Below are 20237 nucleotides of genomic sequence, written 5' to 3' on the forward strand. Positions count from 1 at the left end.
AAGTTTAGCGACGGGATATTAGCGACGACCAAGTCGTCGCCAGTATTTTTTAATAAAATAATATAAACCATTAGCGACGGAATTTCCATCGCTAAAAATGGAATTAGCGACAGCATTTCTGTCGCTAAAAATGGAATTAGCGACGACATTTTTTTTAAAAAAATTTAAATCAGTTTTTTTCCGTGCATGTTTGCTGTCGCTATATGGATATTTAGCGACTGCCAATCCGTCGCTAATGTTTTTTAAAACTTAATAATTTTTTATTTTTTTATTTTTTTTGCACGTTTTCCGTAGCTAAATACATATTTAGCGACGGAAAAACCGTCGCTAAATTTATATTTAGCCACGGAAAATCCGTAGCTAAATAATGATTAATTTTTTAAAAAAATATTTTGAAAATTATTGAAAAAACCTGTACAATATCGATACTAAATTTAAAAAACCTGTTCAATCAGCAGTATAATATTCAATCTCACGCATATATCACAAATTTATTTCAATAAAAATAAATAAAAGTTTCGCGACAGATTATAATGTTCAATCAGTAGTACATAATAAATATTGTTTATACAACACAAGAAATTGTTTTCAAAGTTAAATTAATTACAATCAATCCTCCTGATCATCATCATCATCCTCATCCTCAACACGAGCTGCATTATGACTACCCCCGGCTACACCTTGTGAAGAAGTCCCCACCTGCAAATATAAATCAAACGTTAATAAGGGTGTGTAACCGTTAATAAGAGTGCAAATATAAATATAATTCCCTCAATACCACAACACAATACCAAAACACCATAACACAACACAACACCACAACACAATAACACACAACACAACACTACACTACACACCACACCACAACCAACCAACCCCACCCACCAACCAACCACACTCCCCCTCCCCCCACCCCTCCCCCTCAACCACCACCACAACAAAATCCCCACTCCCCATCCTCAACCACGACCAAAGCCCCCACCCACCAACCAATCACACTCTACACACCCCCTCCCCCTCCATCACTACCATCACCACCATCAACACCCAATCCCCACTCCTCCCCCTCCCCCACCACGACCAAACCCCCCCACAAACCAATCACATAACGACCACCAAAACACAACACCACAACGTTACCAACCAATCAACCCACCAGCCAATACCATCACCACTACGCACACACGCACCATCAACACCACAATCACATATAAACATTATAAGTATATTTTTTGGGCTTTGTGTTAGGGTTAGAGTTAGGGTTTGTGTGTAACAGTTTGTATCAGTGTGTATCGGTGTGTATGATATCATCTAGTCATGAAGAAAATTCATAACTAAGTAAGAATTATATATTTAATTTATTTAATTAAAAAAAAGTAAAGTATATATATTACCTGATCCGACATAAACCGTCTCCTATATGCTCCGGCCTTTTTTTCATGAGGCGAGAGTCGACAATGAATTGTGATTGAACCCAATTCTCTCTGTACCGGTGCCCTCCGTTCTTCCTCACAAATCCGCCTGATATGTTGTTTGCTGCCGACTGCAATCATTCAATCGCTTATCCAACCGCTTGCCCATCGAAGTCTGATACGGAACCCTCATCGTGTTGCCTGAGCGGTGCTGGAGACTCGTAGGTGCTACTAGACTCGTCTCGGCTCGCGGATCCTCTCACCGGTATCTGTTTCTTCTTGCTTGGTCCAGATGACCGTCTCGATGATTGGAGTCTCCCCTCTCACTAGCGGGAGGAGTATTCTAGAACGACCTAACTGAGACATTGCTCCTGTACCTTCGGCCATTAATTTCTCCATGCTAATATCAAAACAACCCGGCAATCACTTACTAATGCATGCATTGTTATGAAATGAATATTTAAATGAACTGCTATCTTACAGCCAGATCCTTATTCTTGCTTGTCTTCTCCTCATCGGCGTAAATTCGGGCTCCAGGAAGTCAGAATCATCTGCAAAATGTCCGAGATCTCCCCTTCCCTATTTTATTCAAATATATCATTAACCCATAACACATAAATTATACTTCACTTAAAGCATATATATATTATATATATATATTTATATATATATATATATATATATATATATATATATATATATATTATATAGATATATATATATATAATATTATATATATATATATAATATATATATATTTATTATAATATATAATATATATATATATATACTCAGCCTCCAACTGATGATGTGGCTAAATACCTGGAGCCCCCGTGATGCTCGTAACTGCGAGGCGCATTGCGATTCCTCCTTGCTATTTCAGCTTGAGCCTGCAAAACAATGTCAAATCAAAACAATATAGAAATTCAAACAATAAATTAAAAATATATACTTGAATAATACCTGAATTTCAGCCGTGTCCCAGTAATCACAAAGTGCAAAAAAATCTACTCCATCCACACGCTCGTCAAGATGCCAGTATCGCTCCCAATCTTCTGTTATTTGAACAAAATATTTTTTCTTCACCTCAAACCGCCATCTCTTGAACGATAAATTGATTTGCGTGAAGCAGTAAGTCCAGGCACAAATATTATCGTCAAGAAAGAAAAATCGCTTCAGCATATAAAGAAAAAATAGATACAAATCAGTGTATTAAACATAATAATAAACTAATAACTAATAATGATAAAAATTAAAATAAACGACTCACACATATATATTTCCAACAAGCCACCAGCGCATCAATCCGCTGCGACTTCCACGTCAAAAAAATATTGAAGATATCATGTCTCCTAGCTAACGCGGCGAGGAAATTATTGAAAGCATTGGCAAAGACCCCGACAGGCACTCCATTTTCCCATCGGATCACGGCCCTTCGATGAATATCAGGGATGAGGCTCTGTTCCTTGGTAGCATTGCGGCCGCGCCTAGGAGGTCGTCCGGTACCTACGAAAGAATGAATCGGATGAAACAATGAATCAACCCATATATGCTATTAAAATTTAAAATAATAATCGATAAACTATAAAAATCTATTCATACCTTTCAGTTCGAGGCATCTACGCTTTGCTTGTTCGTACCTATGCTGCGCGATAGGGCGCAATGCATGATATGAATCCTAATCCCCCTTCACCTTGGCCGGACCGTGGACTCGCTGATCTGTAATAGAATCTGGTGGTAGTGCCGCAGCTTCTACAGCTACGCTATACGGCTCAAATCTCCTCTCCTCCAATACATCTGCATGTGGTGGTGGCGGTATCTCCGCATGCGGTGTAGGATCAGCCTGTGTCTCCATGCCATGTGGAGCATCTCCACGTGATGTATCCTGTGGCTGTGAGTCATGTGTAGCATCTCCTCGTCCTGTGTAGTATATGTTAAAAAATGTTAGGCTGACGTTAATAGTTTATTGAAATGTACAGATATAACAAATAAATAAATATACCTGACGTAGAGGCATGTGCGTCGCCTCCAGAATGTCTACCAAAAAGTCTCTCAAGCGCTTTCTTACGTAATCCTTTTGTCATCTATACTTTGAAAACATAATGAATATCCAACAAAAGCATATAATGCAAATAATTAATAAAATAACACATGTCTACCAAAAAGCTCTTTTTGATTCTTCAGAAAAACATGGTTTAATTATGATAGGACACTGAATAATAGTATAATTTTAAAAACTCTAGAGAAATACAAGTATCCAAAGAAATAATAAACAGCAACTTGCACATAACTCCCTCATCTGTACCTTCACATGAGCTCATTTGTTAGCATTTATTTCCCTTTCTGTTCTTGAGTGCATGGGGTTTTAACATATGTATATTTAAAACTAAATTAGAAATTTGTGCTAAGTGCTAATAAAAGAGCAGAAGAGGTTTTATGTGCAAGTGAAAATATAAATCAGGACAATCACATGCAATTTATCCCAGCCTAAGTTTATAATAAAATGTTGACTATTTTTGTAAAAGTGGCATACAAAACTTTGTAGCTATAGTGTTATTTATTTACATTTTGTGTACATAGCACATACACATTTAACCTTTGTATATTCAAAATATGTGACATTCCCTTCCATAAAGCGTAAATAGAGTTTGGCACATGCGTTGCACGTGCCCTCTTCACTAATTTTTTAAATAGCACCCAAATATTGTAACTTCAGATTTCGTTACCACCAAACGGTGTTGAAGTATTAAATGTCTAAAGGGGAGATTTACAAAGCTAAACATCCCCAGTTAGACTTATCCGAGCAAAATCACTACTATAGATGTCACCCATGAAGTACAAGATTTTTGTAGAATATCCATAGTTTCAGTTCTGTAAGGCATTTCTTCTCCTATGCATACCTCACAGACCGAGTCACCTTTGAAAATTACTATTGAGTACGGTCGAGGCAAAGATCCTTTTTTTTGTTGTTATGTCCTGCTCTATCTTTAGGGTTTAGCCTACAGATTTATTTTCCTTCGAAGGCAACGGTGACCCATGTTTGGGTTTTTGTAAACAATGTTGCCCCTAGTATCTGGACCTCGCATCATTGGAGATTCAGTCTCGCTAATTTGAACCTTGCGTTCACAACTTGTACTATAGATATATTATTTGCAATTGTGGCTTGTTGTTCTTCTTCCTCCCCATTTTTTTTAACTGATCTACCTTGTCAACTTTCATTTGGATCTAGATGTATGCAATCCTCTTCATATTTTTTTAGAGTAAATTGCTAGCACTACATGGATGTATCAGCATATACACGCATCTGAAACATAGACTTTATCATTTCTTAAATAAACCCTCTAATTCCACCCCCATTGTAATATCTTCAAATTTTCACCCATGTAAAAGAGTCAAAAAATTTCACCAATGTTCAGTTTGTGTGCAGCTGTGTCGAAAGGAGGTAGGTCAAACTAGAGGATAGTATGTGTTGTGCCAAAAATAATTAATCGACATAGACGTGAAAGCTTCACCTAGAATCTACCCAGTTAGATCTACTTCGTCGAACCAGGCATATGACTATTCGCAAAGAGAAAACTGAGAGTGAATCCAAAGCAATCAAAAACAATATAGGCAAAATCTCATAGAAAATTAAAACAGATCCAAAGACATTGATTTTACGTGGTTGCACAACTGCCTAAGTCGACAAAGAGAGATTTTATATGGTATCATGCCAATTCAGAATCAAGTATCCTACAGTAACATGTTAAAAATATAGAATTATAATTTTCAACATTCATAATAACAATAGGTTGGTTCACAGATGCAGATCGGTGGTCAATCTGTCGTTATCATCACTTGAAGGAAAATCCCAATCAAAGACATCCAATCAGAGCTCAAGGAATTCACACAGTCAATATTTTGACAATTACACAACCTCCAAAACAAAATTCGGTGGTAGGGTGGCGGCTCGTCGGTGGTAGGGCGGCGGCGCGGGTCCGGCGCCGGCGAAGAGAACGAGAAGGGGGAGAGGGGGCGGGGATGAAGAGAGAGAGAGAGAGAGAGAGGGGGGGGAAATGGAATTTAGAGAGGGATTTGGGATAAATCCCTCTCTCGGGTGCGGGCTGCCCAAAATTTTTGGGCACGCCCGCGCCCAATTTTTTTGCCAGCTCATCATTTTTAGCGACGGAATTTCCGTCGCTAAAAAAGATTTTTAGCGACGGCAATTCCGTCGTTAAAAATTTTTTTAGCGACGCAAATTCCGTCGCTAAAGTTAAAATAATAGCGACGGAAATTTCCATCGCTAAAAATGAATTTTTCGACGGCAAAATTATTTTGCCGACGGAATAATAGCGACGGAATTTTTCGTCGCTATAACACGGCTTATAGCGACGGAAATTTCCGTCGCTATAAGTCCGTCGGCAAAACCCCGTATTCTAGCAGTATGTGCTTAATTGAGTTCTCCCCTTATATGAGAGAACAAATCATTTATTGTTACATTGTGAGATTGTAAGGTTTTCGGTGAGCTAGAAAACCGAGTGTGTTGTGAAGTTTTCGGTGAACTAAAAAACCGAGTGTAAGGAGTGAACGTTGTTCGGTGAGCATTGAAAATCGACACTGTGAGGTGTAAACGTTATTCGGGTGAGCGTAGAAAACCCGGTTGTGATAGTGGATTTCTCCGCAGGAGTGGGGAGCGGAGACATAGGACGGAAGGTCCGAACTCCGTGATCATATTGCTTGTTTGAGTTTGGCTTAGCACACTTATATTTGTTCATCTTTATAGCCTTTCACTCATTGTTTATTTCATCCACTATATCATTTGTTTATGTTACCCTTGTGTTTGCATATCCTTGCATATATCATATAGTATACCTCTTTGCTAGGATATATCACCTTGTGTATATTGCATATTCTTGCACATAACTCTTTATATATCTATCTTACAAGAATAATATTTGAATTAATTTTAATTGGCATAAAATCGGATTATATTAGCATAAGACCCTAATCATCCCCCCCCCCTCTAGGGTCTAACACTAAGTAGACTCAGTATAGTCGACTACTAAGCTTAGTAGTTGACTACTAAGGTTGATCTTCCTGATGTTGTGTTGTTTTGATTTGAAATGCGAGCTCAAGGTTCGAGTTGCATGATAGTACTTATGTGGTCATAATTATATTTTAATTGTGTTGTACTACAAGTGTTAATACCCTAGAGGGGGATTTTGCTAAGTATTGTTTTGAGTACACTTTTTCCTTGACATTGTATCCGCACGAGTGTGCATTGAGGTTTGTGAACCTATGTTATTGTATCCGCACTAGAGTGCGCTAACGTTTGTGAACCTATGCTATTGTATCCACACTAGGGTGCGCTGAGGTTAGTGAGCCTATGTTATAGTATTCGCACTAGAGTGCGTTGAGGTTGGTGAACCTATATTATCGTATCCGCACTAGAATGCGCAGAGGTCAAGGAACCTATGTCGTTGTATCCACATTAGTGTGCGTAGAGGCAAAAGAAACTATATCTTCATTTCTGCATAGATATGTGTAGAGGTTGAAATGTTTAATAGTTGTAATGCATGGAGATGCTATTAGATGAGAAGAATCAGAAAAGATAATCTACATGACTTGATAACCCAATGTGTTTGATGGATATTAAATGTGATATAACTTATGCTTGAGTAGTTTTACATCTGAGAGACTCACCTTGTTAATATACGAGACATATCTATTACTCTGATGTTGAGTATGATGTTATACCTAACATGTTTCTACTTTAGTCATTATTGAGTTTTTATTCATTTGTTCCGGGGAAAAAGGATTTCTAGGTAAACTATGCTTAATAAATAGAGCCTCCACTACATGTACTAGCCTTACCCTACGGGCGGATGGAGATGATCTTCCTTTAGCGCTATGATGTTTTTGTTATTGTTCTTTTTATTGTTGTTTCCCTTTTAGGTGGTTCAGAGAATCAGAGAGTCGCATAATGACGGAGTTCATGCATAGTCGTCGTCATATGAGCTAGTAGATAAAACTCCACAGTAGGCTGACCTTATATTCAGTTATTAGAGTTTTTCTTTATTTCTCACTTGTAAAGGCTGTGAGCTTTGGTACATTCTTCGTTGATTTATGTCGTGATACATTTATATATTTTAGAATGTCAGATATATTCCAGACTTGTTCTTTAAGGCATGATTTATTTATGAGCCCTTCTATATCACTTGTGATCAGTAGAGTTTTTCTTCTATTGCATGTTTGTACCTGCACTTTATCTTTGTTTTCACTAGAGGATATTGCTGTGATTGGTAAAACTTATTGTTGCACAGTGTGGATGCATAACAGGTTTAACATCTTTGGGTTCATCTTGGACTGCAGCCACGTGTGAAAATAGGGGCATCACAGTTGGTATCAGAGCTCTAGTTCCCGTATCCTTAGGATCATCCTGTGTCGGGTCGTGGAACTAGAATAGCGTTTCCTAGTATTCAAGTACATAGTCCGTTAGGAATTCTTAGTATGAGTGAGGACGTTATATGCGTATATTCCAAAATTTTTGAAATTTTTTATGACACAGTGATACTTTAGTTATAAAGTAATTGCATGAATGATATATGATATAATATGATATATTTGTTGCTATAAGTTATTCATATGCTTTCACCTAAGGTCTTGATACTGTATCTTATGAAATTATAGATGGCCGGACGTGGACGTGGATGGGGAGGATCACATACACCGAGAGTTGAGCAGGATGAGCCAGAGTAGCAACTGGCTCCGCTAGAGTAGCAACAGGCCCCGCTTGAGCAACACCAAGCTCCTCTTGAGCGCACCAAACTCCTCTTGAGCAGCAACAGGCTCAACAGGCCCCACCCGAGCCGTAGCAGGCTCCCTAATATTTGGTAGACCTTATGGCACCTATTATAGCCAGATTCAAAGCACTTGAAGAGCGAGTGACGAGTTAGACCCCACCTGTTGCACCACCACCTATTGTGCCACCACCAGTGATTCCGATTATTCTGATTACTGAGGAGTCCCCAGTGGTTACCCCATAACGCATTCCACCTACAGTCACAGATAAGACTGCAGAGCAGGAGGCATGGCTTCGACTGGTAGAGAGGTACCAGAAGATAAGGGCACCGATGTTTCAGGGATCATCAGACTCACTTCAGGCCCACAAATGGAAGGAGGATGTAAGTAATATCCTCGATTTACTTGGTGTGGATTTAGTACAGAAGCAGAGGCTAGCAGCTTACAGCCTCAAAGGCGATGCTGGAGGATGGTATCGACTCCAGTTCACCCCCAGAGCATAGGATGGTTCTTACTTGGGAGGATTTTGTGTATTTCTTCGATGAGCAGTATTTCTCTTCCATGGCACAGGCTGGGAAGGAGCTAGAATTGACCAAGCTAGAGCATGGGGACATAACTGTAGTGGAATACGAGAGTAGATTCATAAGCCTACTTCATTTTATTGGTATGTGGCAGTCGGGAGAGCACCAGGTATAGATGTTTTTTACGGGACTTAGACCTAGCCTTCGTCGCTACCTAATATCCAGGAGATTTCATTCAGTCAGAGAGGTAGCAGATGCAGCTATCACACAGGAGACCGAGACGATGATATTTCAGAAGGCCAGAGAGGGCAGCACAAAATCTAGACAATAGAGTGATAAGGGTAAGGGTAAGAGACCTTTCGCCGGATCTGGAGGACCCTAGTAGAGGGGTAAGAGTTTTCAGCATCAGTAGCAGGATCAGAGAGGACCATATCAGGATCAAAGGGTGCATCAGTAGCGTAGATTTCAAGGGACGTGTCATAACTGTCAAAAGTTTGTACACAAAGCATCAGAATGCCGCAGTGCACCTAAAGGGGGTTAGCAGCCGGGTCAAGGACACGATCAGCAGTAGAACTGTGGTGGGTTTAGTAGCAGCAGCAAGGCCACGGTTACAGCCAGCAATACCAGATGATTGAGGCACCGCTTGCCGTCCCGATGATTGAGGGACCAGCATGCCATGTTCATGCTATTCAGAGTGTACCTCAGGGTCAGATGTACCCACATGTTTTATCGCCAGCAACACATCAGACACCAGCCACCGGTAGGGTCTATGCTATCGTACCACATGATCATGGTCAGAGTGGAGTGATAGTGGAAGGTATCTTTCTTGTGAATTCTATTCCAGCTCAAATCTTGTTTAATTCAGGAGCCTCACATTGCTTTATATCTCATACCTTCATGGATATGCTTCAGTTAGTTGCACATCCCTTAGATGATCCATTATCAGTTTTTACTCCTCTCAGTGAGGTGTCCCTATTAAAAAGTATTTGTAGGAGGTGTGTTATCAGTTTAGATAGGTCTGAATTCGTCGTAGACTTTATCGTTTTGCCGATGTTAGATTTTGACATCATTCTTGGTATGGACTGGCTTTCGTCATACCATATTAGTATCGACTGTTTCGCTAAAATAGTCGGCTTGCATATATCAGATAGGTCGGAGTTGATCGTAGCGACCTCACAGGGCAGCCAGTTTGTGGAGTCTTTTCTAGCATACATTGAGGAGGTGTTGTTGCAGGATAGGGGTACCGATTTGAGCGAGACACGAGTAGTCTCTGAGTATCCGAATGTCTTCCAGGACATACCAGGTTTATCTCCAGTAAGAGAGGTTGAGTTTTGTATTAAGTTGTAGCTAGGTACGGTATCAATTTCCCGAGCATCTTATCGTATGGTGCCGGTTGAGATGAGGGAGCTACAGACCCAGTCAGATGAGTTATTATCCTAGGATTTTATTCGACAGAGTCATTCTCCTAGGATAATAAGTTGAGATGAGGAGATCATCTTCTTGTTTGGGCTTTATCCAAGTTTACCAAGTTGAGCTACAATGAAGATCAAGATCAAGCTTTGGTAATAGTTAGTTTAGGTTTATATTATGTGTGTTAATACTTTAAGCTCAATATCATATACACACATATTTTATTGGTTTCCTTGTATATATATGTAGTCATATATATATATACAACACAAGTTTTGGTTTTTATGTTTACAAATATAAAATTACATATTTCATATTTATTATTGTGATTAGGTTTAACTACTTAGATATGAAACAAATATATTTTCATATACATACTCATATGTTTCATTTTCTATTGTATTTTTGAAAATACTATATTCATTGTTTATAGACTTCATAACAATAGTTTACATCTTTCTTCAAGTCTATAAAATCATTTTGTAAAGTTTCAAAACATGATTTAGCCAAAATATCAAAATTCATATGTTTACATTTTCATGTTCTGGACTATTCTGCAAAATGATGATTTTTCATAAATGGGAAATGCAATTTAGAAAAAATTCTTTTTGTAATATGTTCATTTACATGTTTATATACATTTCCCAAAGTTTTATTATTTTTGGACTTTATTTGTTATTTTTAACATATTTTCAAAGTCTCAAAAATCTGCTTTTAAAACCTGTTTTCTGTAGTATCAACAGATCCTCCTGAGATAGGTTCATATTTGTGAAACCATTCTCTCCGAGAGGTCATGTGCCAGGAGGCTGCTGAATCTAGAAGCCAGACATCAGCAGACCTTTTTCTGCCATCATCAATAGTGGTTGCTCCACTGAATAGAATTTCACCATCGTCTGATGTGCTGACAACGCATCCTTGAGATATTGATGACTCTGAAGACTTTTTATCTTCACTCTTCTTATTGTGCCAACATTCTGATTTTACGCGCCCTCTTTAGCCACAGTTGTAACATTTGATATTCTTCTTACTTCTTGATTTGGATCTACCAAGGGTATGACTCCCACTGGAGCCATGTTCCGTTGATCTTCCTCTCGTCACCATTAAAGCCTCCTCTTGTTGAGAACTTGTATGCCTTTCTTCCTTGTTCTTGCGCTGATTTTCTTCCTCCAGAACAGCGGCTATAACATCATCGAAGACTAGATTGTCCGTAAGGATGTTGTTTGTCAGGTTGATGATGAGTCGATCATACGAGTCAGGTAGACTCTGAAGTAGAAGTTTTGCATGTTCATTCGCACCAATTATATACCCCAACGTTGTGAATTCCGCCATCCTCAGAGTGTAAAGTCTCCTTTTTAAGAAGATTTTATTGTGCATGGATTTCGCCTCATATAGCTTTGTTAGAGTATCCCAGATCTCCTTTGTTATCTTCTTCTCCTCTATGCTTGACAGCATCCCGTCTGCTAATGCCAGATGGAAATTTACAATAGCATTTTCATCCATCTCGTTCCACTTCTTATCATCTGTGATGTCGTCCGGCCTTGCACTGATGGCCACCAGACAATTATTTTTTCTCAAGATAGCCTTTATCTTCAACTTCCACGGTGAGAAATTACTCCCGTCGAATTTCTCGATCTTAAACTTTGCCGCCATTGTTTCTACCACGAACAGTAGCTTCTTACTATTTCACGTAAATAGTAACTATATTTATGAACAGTAACCGTATTCATGAATAGTATCGTGCTTGTGAATAGTATCATATTTTTGAACAGTACCGTACGTGTGAATAGTACCGTCACCTTCAAAGGGTAAATGATAACCTAACTTATTTTTCAATATAGAGGATCCATCTTTGGTGGCAGCCACAGAGCATACGATAAGTAGATATATACAAATACCCAAAGTTGGCTTTGAAACCACTTGTTAGGACAAACCCGGGGCCTAATAGAGCAGGATCGTAGCAATAGTAGAGCAAAAGTAGAGATAAATGTTGGACCCTAGAGGGGGGTGATTAGGGTCTTAAGGCAATAATAGTGCAATAAAAATTAAAGGCAAGCAATCACCACAAATTTAAAATGCTAAAAAAAGGAAAGGTTGAGATATAAATCGTTATCCAAATGATGTGCGATATGTTCACGAGGTTCGGTTCTCTAGCCTACGTCCCCGCTACCCACTCTCGAGGAGAATGCACTACGCAACCCGGTTTGGAAGCCGGAACTTCTTCTACTCAACGATCTCCGCGAGATCTCACACCAACACAGTTGATCTCCACGAGATCACCACGCTATCAGCAGTAACAAAACCGTCACACTGTCATTTCAGTTCTAACGGCTAGTTTTCCAGACCTTTGCTGTATTAGTTTTTTGGTCTTTTCTTGGCTTTCTCTTGGCTTTGGGGTTTCATATAAATACCCCCTTATACCTCAGTTCTTAAAGCAATCCAAGAAGTGTTTTAAACAAGTTTTAAACAAGGGTTTAAGTGTGTTTTAGTGTTTGTTTGGTTTATGAAGAAGTTTTCACAAGTGGAGGAGATCATCTTCTTGTTTGGGCTTCAATCTCCATCTCTCCAAGAAGTTTTCTAAACTCTTTTCTAGCTTTACATTTGCTTAGTTATTTGATTATCATTCTTTAAAGCTAGCTTTTATATTGAGTTTAGATTTGATTTGATTTCACTCATTGTTTACACACACCCACATTGAGCTTATTGTATTTTCATACATAGTATATTTGGGGGTTGGTGAGAGTTGTAACAATTGAGTGTGAGCTTTTATTGTGTTCTCATCCATATTAGAGAACAATCGTTCTTTGTATTGTGCTTAATCGTGAGATCACTAGGGAGACACGGCTAGGTCCAACACTTGTGAGGGTGTAAAGTGGGTTTGCAAGAGTGTGAGTTGTAGAGTTTTTGGTTAGCTAGAAAACCGAGTGTGTAGAAGTTCCGGCTTCCAAACCGGATTGTGATAGTGGATTTCTCCCCGGGAGTGGGGAGCGGAGACGTAGGACAGAAGGTCCGAACTCCGTGATCATATTACTTGTTTGAGTTTGGTTTAGCACATTTATATTTGTTCATGTTTATAGCCTTTCTCTCATTGTTTATTTCATCCACTATATCATTTGTTTATGTTACCCTTGTGTTTGCATATCCTTGCATATATCATATAGTATACCTCTTTGCTAGGATATATCACCTTGTGTATATTGCATATTATTGCACTTAACTCTTTGTATATCTATCTTCTCTTTGCTAGGATATATCACCTTGTGTATATTGCATATTATTGCACTTAACTCTTTGTATATCTATCTTACAAGAATATACTTGTTAATTAGTTTTAATTGGTATAAAATTGGATTAGATTAGCATAAGACCCTAATCACCACGTCTCTAGGGTCTAACAACATCTCTCACAGCGACACTGCCGCCATCAACTACATGCAACTATAACACCTCACGTTCTTTGTCCACGCCCTCAACGGATAGCCTCCACCTTGGTGCTTGTGACTACAGCCACTAATATCAATGTGCTCTTATTCAACCATCTCTTACCGAGCCACGCCAAAAACTATCTACACAAATTTGGCTCATCTTTACAAATTCTCGGTTTTCTACTAATCGCGAGATTTACCGAGGATGTTAAATATAGTAGTTATACATATTGTATCCATTTATTTTAGTGCCACGTCGCATTGGATACTAGAAGCTATTCTCTTGCTATTGTATGCAAACAACTCAATACAATGAATAAAATAGTCTCTTTTCTTTCTAAAAGCTTGATTCTTATCAGCTAAATATCACAAAACCCACTTAATTTTGGATAGTTACTAAAAGCCACCTCTTAATTTTCAAAATATAAAGGAAAAACCCCCTTAAGTTCAAGGTTTATCCAAACCCCCCCTTTGAGATTTTATCCAAAAATCCCTCTAACAGAATCTTAAAGTTAAAGGGAGTTTTCTACTAAAATCTAAAAGTTAAAAGGAGGTTTTGTGATAATCTCTATACTTGAGAGGAAGGAGGGGAGGGGGGGGGTTCTAACATTTACCGAAGGTATAATTTGATGAAATTTACCCCCAAAAAAATTCTTGAAAGCACCCTAGTGAAGAGAACCTATCTCAAAATCAACTAATCATAGCATATGTTAGAAATTGTTATCTAACTAGATACATAGAACGCAGCGGAAATAAATTAAAGTAAAAGATATTTCTAGCTATTGTTGTCTATATAGATCTATAACTCGAAAAATTAGATCGAAACTGGAGATAATCTTACCGAAAATCCCTAAATCTAATGGAGGAACTATGGTTGTATCTATAGGCTAGACTAGGACCCTTCTATTATAACTAGAATTCTTAAAAGAGAAGACTTCTTCAAAGCAGTTTAAATCCATTAGGGAAACTATCTGGATATTATTTTATCTAAATCCACCACAACTTCTTACAGGATAAAAATTTAAATATCATAACAAATTAAGATAATTTGTATCGAATGGGCCAAAATTTTATTCAGATACAACATTCCCCCACTTGGTCCATATGATACAAATAAATCATAATTAAGATAGAAGTATGGTCATAATTGAAATTCATATCATTTAGTAGTGGATAACTATTACTAAAATAAAGAATCTAATGCATGAATCATAGAGATCAAGCCCTTAGTAATAACGAGCTCTTCCTTCTATGTATCACAATACATAAATTCATTAAGTGAGCAACTTTATGAGCAAGCTTTATAAATGACTTCCTACAAGTCACTTGGGTCATACTTTAACTATTCCAACATATATAATTAAAATATGAAAACTTCATTTGTACACTGTAGGCAATAAAAATTACCTTAATTCCTAGCAAAGAAGCTCAAAACTAAAAAAATGTAAATCTCTCTCAAACCGTAAGAAATTTGGGAAAATAGACAGGAGAAAACCAAACCCTTTGGGGTAGGTTCTGGTCGACTCCGTCTCGTCAAGATAGTCAATTTATATATATTTTTTGTCCAATTCTGACTTACGGTTTGAAAGTTATGACCCATTCTTCGCAGCATGTTCTGAAGTCCGCCTGCAAGACTGGATTTCGCCTGAACATTGAAGTTCGCTTGTAATGCTAAGTTTGCCTGACAACATAGTTCATCTAAAATGATTGAAGTTTGCCTGACAGACTCGCCTATGAGGTTCGCCATGCAGCAAGGCTCAACATCAAAAGACGAGGTTCGCCACGCAATGAAGCTCGACATCAAAAGACGAGGTTTGCTGCGTCGTGAAGCTCGACATCAAAGTTTAGCACTGTGGACAAAGCTATTCTGGAAGATGAAGCTCGTCATTAAAGATAAGATTCGAAGCTCATCATTGGAAACGAGATTCGAAGCTCGTCATTGGAAACGAGGTTCGAAACTCATCATTGGAAACAAGGTTTGAAACTTGTCATTGGATATGAGGCTCGAAACTCACCACCAGACGTAAAGCTCATTAGTGGAGATGAGGCTCGTCAAAAGGAAATTCACAAGACTTGCTACATAGTTGGACTCAGCTATCAAAGACGAAAGTTCGTTAGTGAATACGAAGCTCGTCAAACGGCGTCAGCGAAGATAGAATTCGCTATACTACAAAGTTGGCCTTAAAAAACTAACCTCACTGCATATTGAGGCTCGTTCAATCAGATGAACTTCGCCATGCAGTGAGGTTCGTCATTCATGGGAGATCCAGTTATAATGGTCCGAAAACCCAGTCAGCCATGTAGGATAAATCCAAGGAGTCAGTTACGCCACAGCTCCACGATTTTAGCGTATAAGTTATGCCACGACTCTACAATTTTAACACATCAGTTACACACTAAAGGCCTATAAATAGCTATGAGTAGCTATAAAAGGAGGGTGGCAGATGAGGAACATGAGAGGCAGAGCTTTGGCATTTAAGATTGAGATCTGAACCTCGGTTCTAACAATCTAAGCCATCAACAAAGTCTAATTCTCTTCTCGAGTTGAAGCAATCTTGATCTGATTGTCAACAGGAAGCAAGCTCGACTCAAGCATCAAGTGAGGCATCCTTTCACCACTAAGAACCCATTTTTAAATAAAAAAGAAGTCAAATTAATCTTCTCTTCCTCTGTAATTTAGAGTGAGTGATTGTAAGGGATTCGTACTAAGCGATCGAACCCATTTCTTAAAACAGGAATTCAATCATAAAATTTTCGACCCTACAGACAATGGCGACCATAGTAGGAGAAGCCGTTTTTTCTGATGAACTGGTGGTGGCGCAATCAAATCAGATTACGATGGGAACCGAGATCGAAACTCTCATCATCGAGTTCGACCAATCCAAGTATGCGGAGTTCCTCTGCTCTGGAACTTCGAGTCCTGCGAAGGCACGCAAGTGTCGTAGAGTCTCTTATAAGATTTCAGCCCACGTGGCTTTTGATAGTTCAACTCAAGTCAGTCTCAAGGAGAAATCTTTGCCTCTGAATAACGAGGCTTTGAAAACTAGCCATCAGACTAAGAGGTGGGTTGTCAAGCAACATTGCCAAACTTTGGTTGCTTCTATAGAACACCCTAGCCAAAAATTGGCTATTGTAGAACCTGCTACTAATTCGCTCTCAAAACGAGCAAGACAGTGTCGACGTCAGAACCAGGCTCGCCGTAAGGCTCTAGCCCTGGTCTCGTTGGACGGTTTTTACTATCGGCTACGAGACAACATGTCTAAGGCCCACAAGCCTACTGAGGGTCAATTAGCTGAGGAACGTCAAAATGACGAACCTCACCCTTGTACCTAATTAAGTTCGAATGACGAGCTTCAATACGAGGTTCTTCCAACTCAACGAGTTTTCTCTGCTGGGAAAGATAGCCAAATCCAGGCTCGTCAGAAGGACAATCCTCGCTCGAATGATGAACCTTATCTTCAACATGAGGTTCGTTTGAAACAACCATTGCAAGCTCGCATTGCTATTCGAGCTGGTCAGATTTAGGCCTATCAAAACATCACGCCTCACCAGCATATTTAGAGGTGTTCGACTGACAAACCTCATCTTCAACACGAGGCTAATCCAAAACAATCAGTGCAAATTTGCCCTGCTACTCAAAATAGCAAGACTCAGGCTTGACGAAGTGACAAACCTCGTCAAAAAGACGAATCTCACCTTCAACCTCAGACTAGCACTGCTACACAGAAACATTCAAGGGTTCAAGACGAGGTTCGACTCAGACGACAAATCTGTCCTTGGAACCAAGTTTGTCTGATTGACGAATCTCGCATGAAATACGAGGTTCGTTCCCTGAACCAGGTTCGTCTAAATATCAAAGCTCGCATGAATGATGAGGCTCGCCTAACTGACGAACCTCGTATCATACATGAGCCTCACCCAAGTTCCGAGTGCACCCAGATGACAAACCCCATCTTCATCATGAGGTTCATCCAGTCAACCAGGCTCGTGAATCTCTAACACTTAGAGATTCTTGTGCATGCATAAGCAAGCTACCTAAGTTAACAGGGGGTGGTCCTATTACTGAACTCCGTGATTACCTGGTTCGTAAGCGTAGTATGAGCCAGATGAAATACAATTGTAGTTGTGAGAAACTTATCTACGCAGTGCTCTCTTAATGCCCATGTGGGGTATCAACACACAAGTCTCTAGTTTTTGAACGTCTGTCGGAGCCTTCGATGATTCCTTCGTACAGAAGAAGTCGCTTTCGTCCTAAAAAGAAAGCATCCAAAAATCACCATGTCGAAGTGACGATCAATATGGTTGGTAAAGGCAAGGGTAAAACCCAAGCCGATTCTTCTAAGTCCTCCGATCTTGAGTTTTCCCTAGGATTATGAGAAGCACTCATTGAAAGTCTGGATGTTTACCAGCACACTTATACCTGTACTAGAGTAAGGATCCTGTTGGATTATTGAAAATTAGCGGGTATATCCTATGATATCGATGAAGATCCTGAAAACTCTATCATTGCAACACCCTAACCTTCCAGCACCAATCAAAGTGAGCAAGTGAGTTCTCACATGGTTGGGAATGAAGAAGAAATGGCAAGAAGGCTGGAAGAACAACAAGCTGCTCTCCTCCAACAATAAGAAACCATCAGACGCTTGGAGGATATGGTGGACAAACTCCTCAAGGAGAAGGAGAAGAAGAAAGCTACTGCCGAATCATCAGGATCAAGGCACCAGCGACCTTCACCCAGTACTCGGGAATCTAGCCATCGAAATCAAGATAGTGATAATACAGAAGATGAGGAGGAAAAGATTTTTGATATTCACTCTGAATTGTTTGAAGCTGAGTCTAACCCTTGTAAGAAAGAGCAAGACCAGAAGTTGGACGACTTCCAAAAGTAGCTTGATGCTTTGAAGCTTCATAGAAACTTCAGAGAATGGGGTAGTTAGGCCGTACCCAATAGAATGGGATGTCGTCCCTTATCCTCCAAAGTTCAAGCCACTCAACCTCCTACAGTTTCGTGGCAAGGGGTCTCCTACCCAGCACATATACTACTTCCAGGTGCAAATTATATGCATAGTAGGGAATGATCCCATTATCACTCGACTGTTCATAGGCACCCTCAAAGGAGTCGCTTTTGAATGGTTTCGTAAGCTGGAACCAGTCTCCATCAAATCTTAGGCTAACATAGAAAGGATCTTTATGGTCAGATTCTTTGACGATGACATAGAAGTATCTATGGCCATCCTACTAACTAAAAAGCAAAAGAAGACAGGGTCTACAGTAACTTTGTCAAGAGATTTAGAAATCGGTCGCTACATTGCCATGATCAAGTCTCTGAAAGTACATTGATCAAGATGTGTCGCAATAATCTCTCGATCCATATTTTATCCAAGATTGGAGCGGTGAAGACCCAAACTTGGAAAGAGCTTGTTCGCCAAGGAGAACAGGTTGAAAGCATACTCAAAAGGTTAGATGCTGAAAAGCCATGTGCTTTTTAAGGAGATGATGACCAAGACAACCTCACCCCTCTGACTTATGTGAAAGGAAAAGATGTTTCGGTGGTGAAAAACACTTCTTCTCCTAAATCTTCGTCAAAGAAGAAGGGCAAATATTCGGATAGCCGCTTTCAGTAGAAGTATGACTTTCAAGATGAGCAAGTCATCCCGATACTCAAATCTTTGATCAAGGCAAAAAAGATCAAGCTCCTAGAATCGATGCGACCTGAGGAGATGTTGAGAACGGATGATCCTAACTATTATGTATACCACAGGATGGTTCATCATTCCACCTCTAAATGCTACACCCTGAAGAATAAGATCCAAGCCTTATTGGATGTAGGAGTCTTTATCCTTCAGTCCTGACTTACAGCTATCGCTAGAGTAGGGGTAGTCATGGTTTCTCTGCAATATGTACTTTCTCTCTGATGAACCCATGACAACCCGAAGCTCGTTATAAATCAACTCCAATGTGAGTCCGAAGTCAGACATGAGCATCTGGCCCTTTACCAAAATACTATCATGTTAATGACTCCCTCTGATAGACACTTCCTCCAAATTCCCTTGACAATCCTCTTCAATAGGATGACGGGACCACAAAACTATCATCTTAATGATTACCTCTGATAGTCACTTCCTCCAAATCTCCCCACCAATCCTCTCTAATAGGATGGCGGGTCTACAAAACTATCACGTTAATAATTACCTCTGACAGTCAATTCTTAACACCCATTGAAAATACTTCACCAATTAGTGTTCTACTATGCGATGAACACTTACTTGTCACTCGATCAAGATAGTGATCTACCATGTGATGATTCACTATCTGGTCTTTTCTAAATGTTCTATCTCCTTAGAATGATTGAAAATTGTGACCTACCACGCAATGTGTTACTATTCCAATCACAGTCGTTATACTCCCATGTCACTGAATGACTTAATTTCCCTCGCTAAGTAGTATTCTACCATGCGATGAATACCTACTTATCACTCGATCAAGATAGTGATCTACCATGCGATGATTCACTATCTAGTCTTTTCACTATCACGTTAATGATTACCTCTGATAGTTAATTCTTAACACCCGTTGAAAATACTTCACCAAGTAGTGTTCTACCATGCGATGAACACTTACTTGTCACTCGATCAAGATAGTGATCTACCATGTGATGATTCACTATCTGGTCTTTTATGAATGTTCCATCT

The sequence above is a fragment of the Asparagus officinalis genome, chromosome 8 (assembly GCF_001876935.1).
Source record: "Asparagus officinalis chromosome 8, Aspof.V1, whole genome shotgun sequence".
In the NCBI taxonomy this organism is placed as follows: Eukaryota; Viridiplantae; Streptophyta; class Magnoliopsida; order Asparagales; family Asparagaceae; genus Asparagus; species Asparagus officinalis.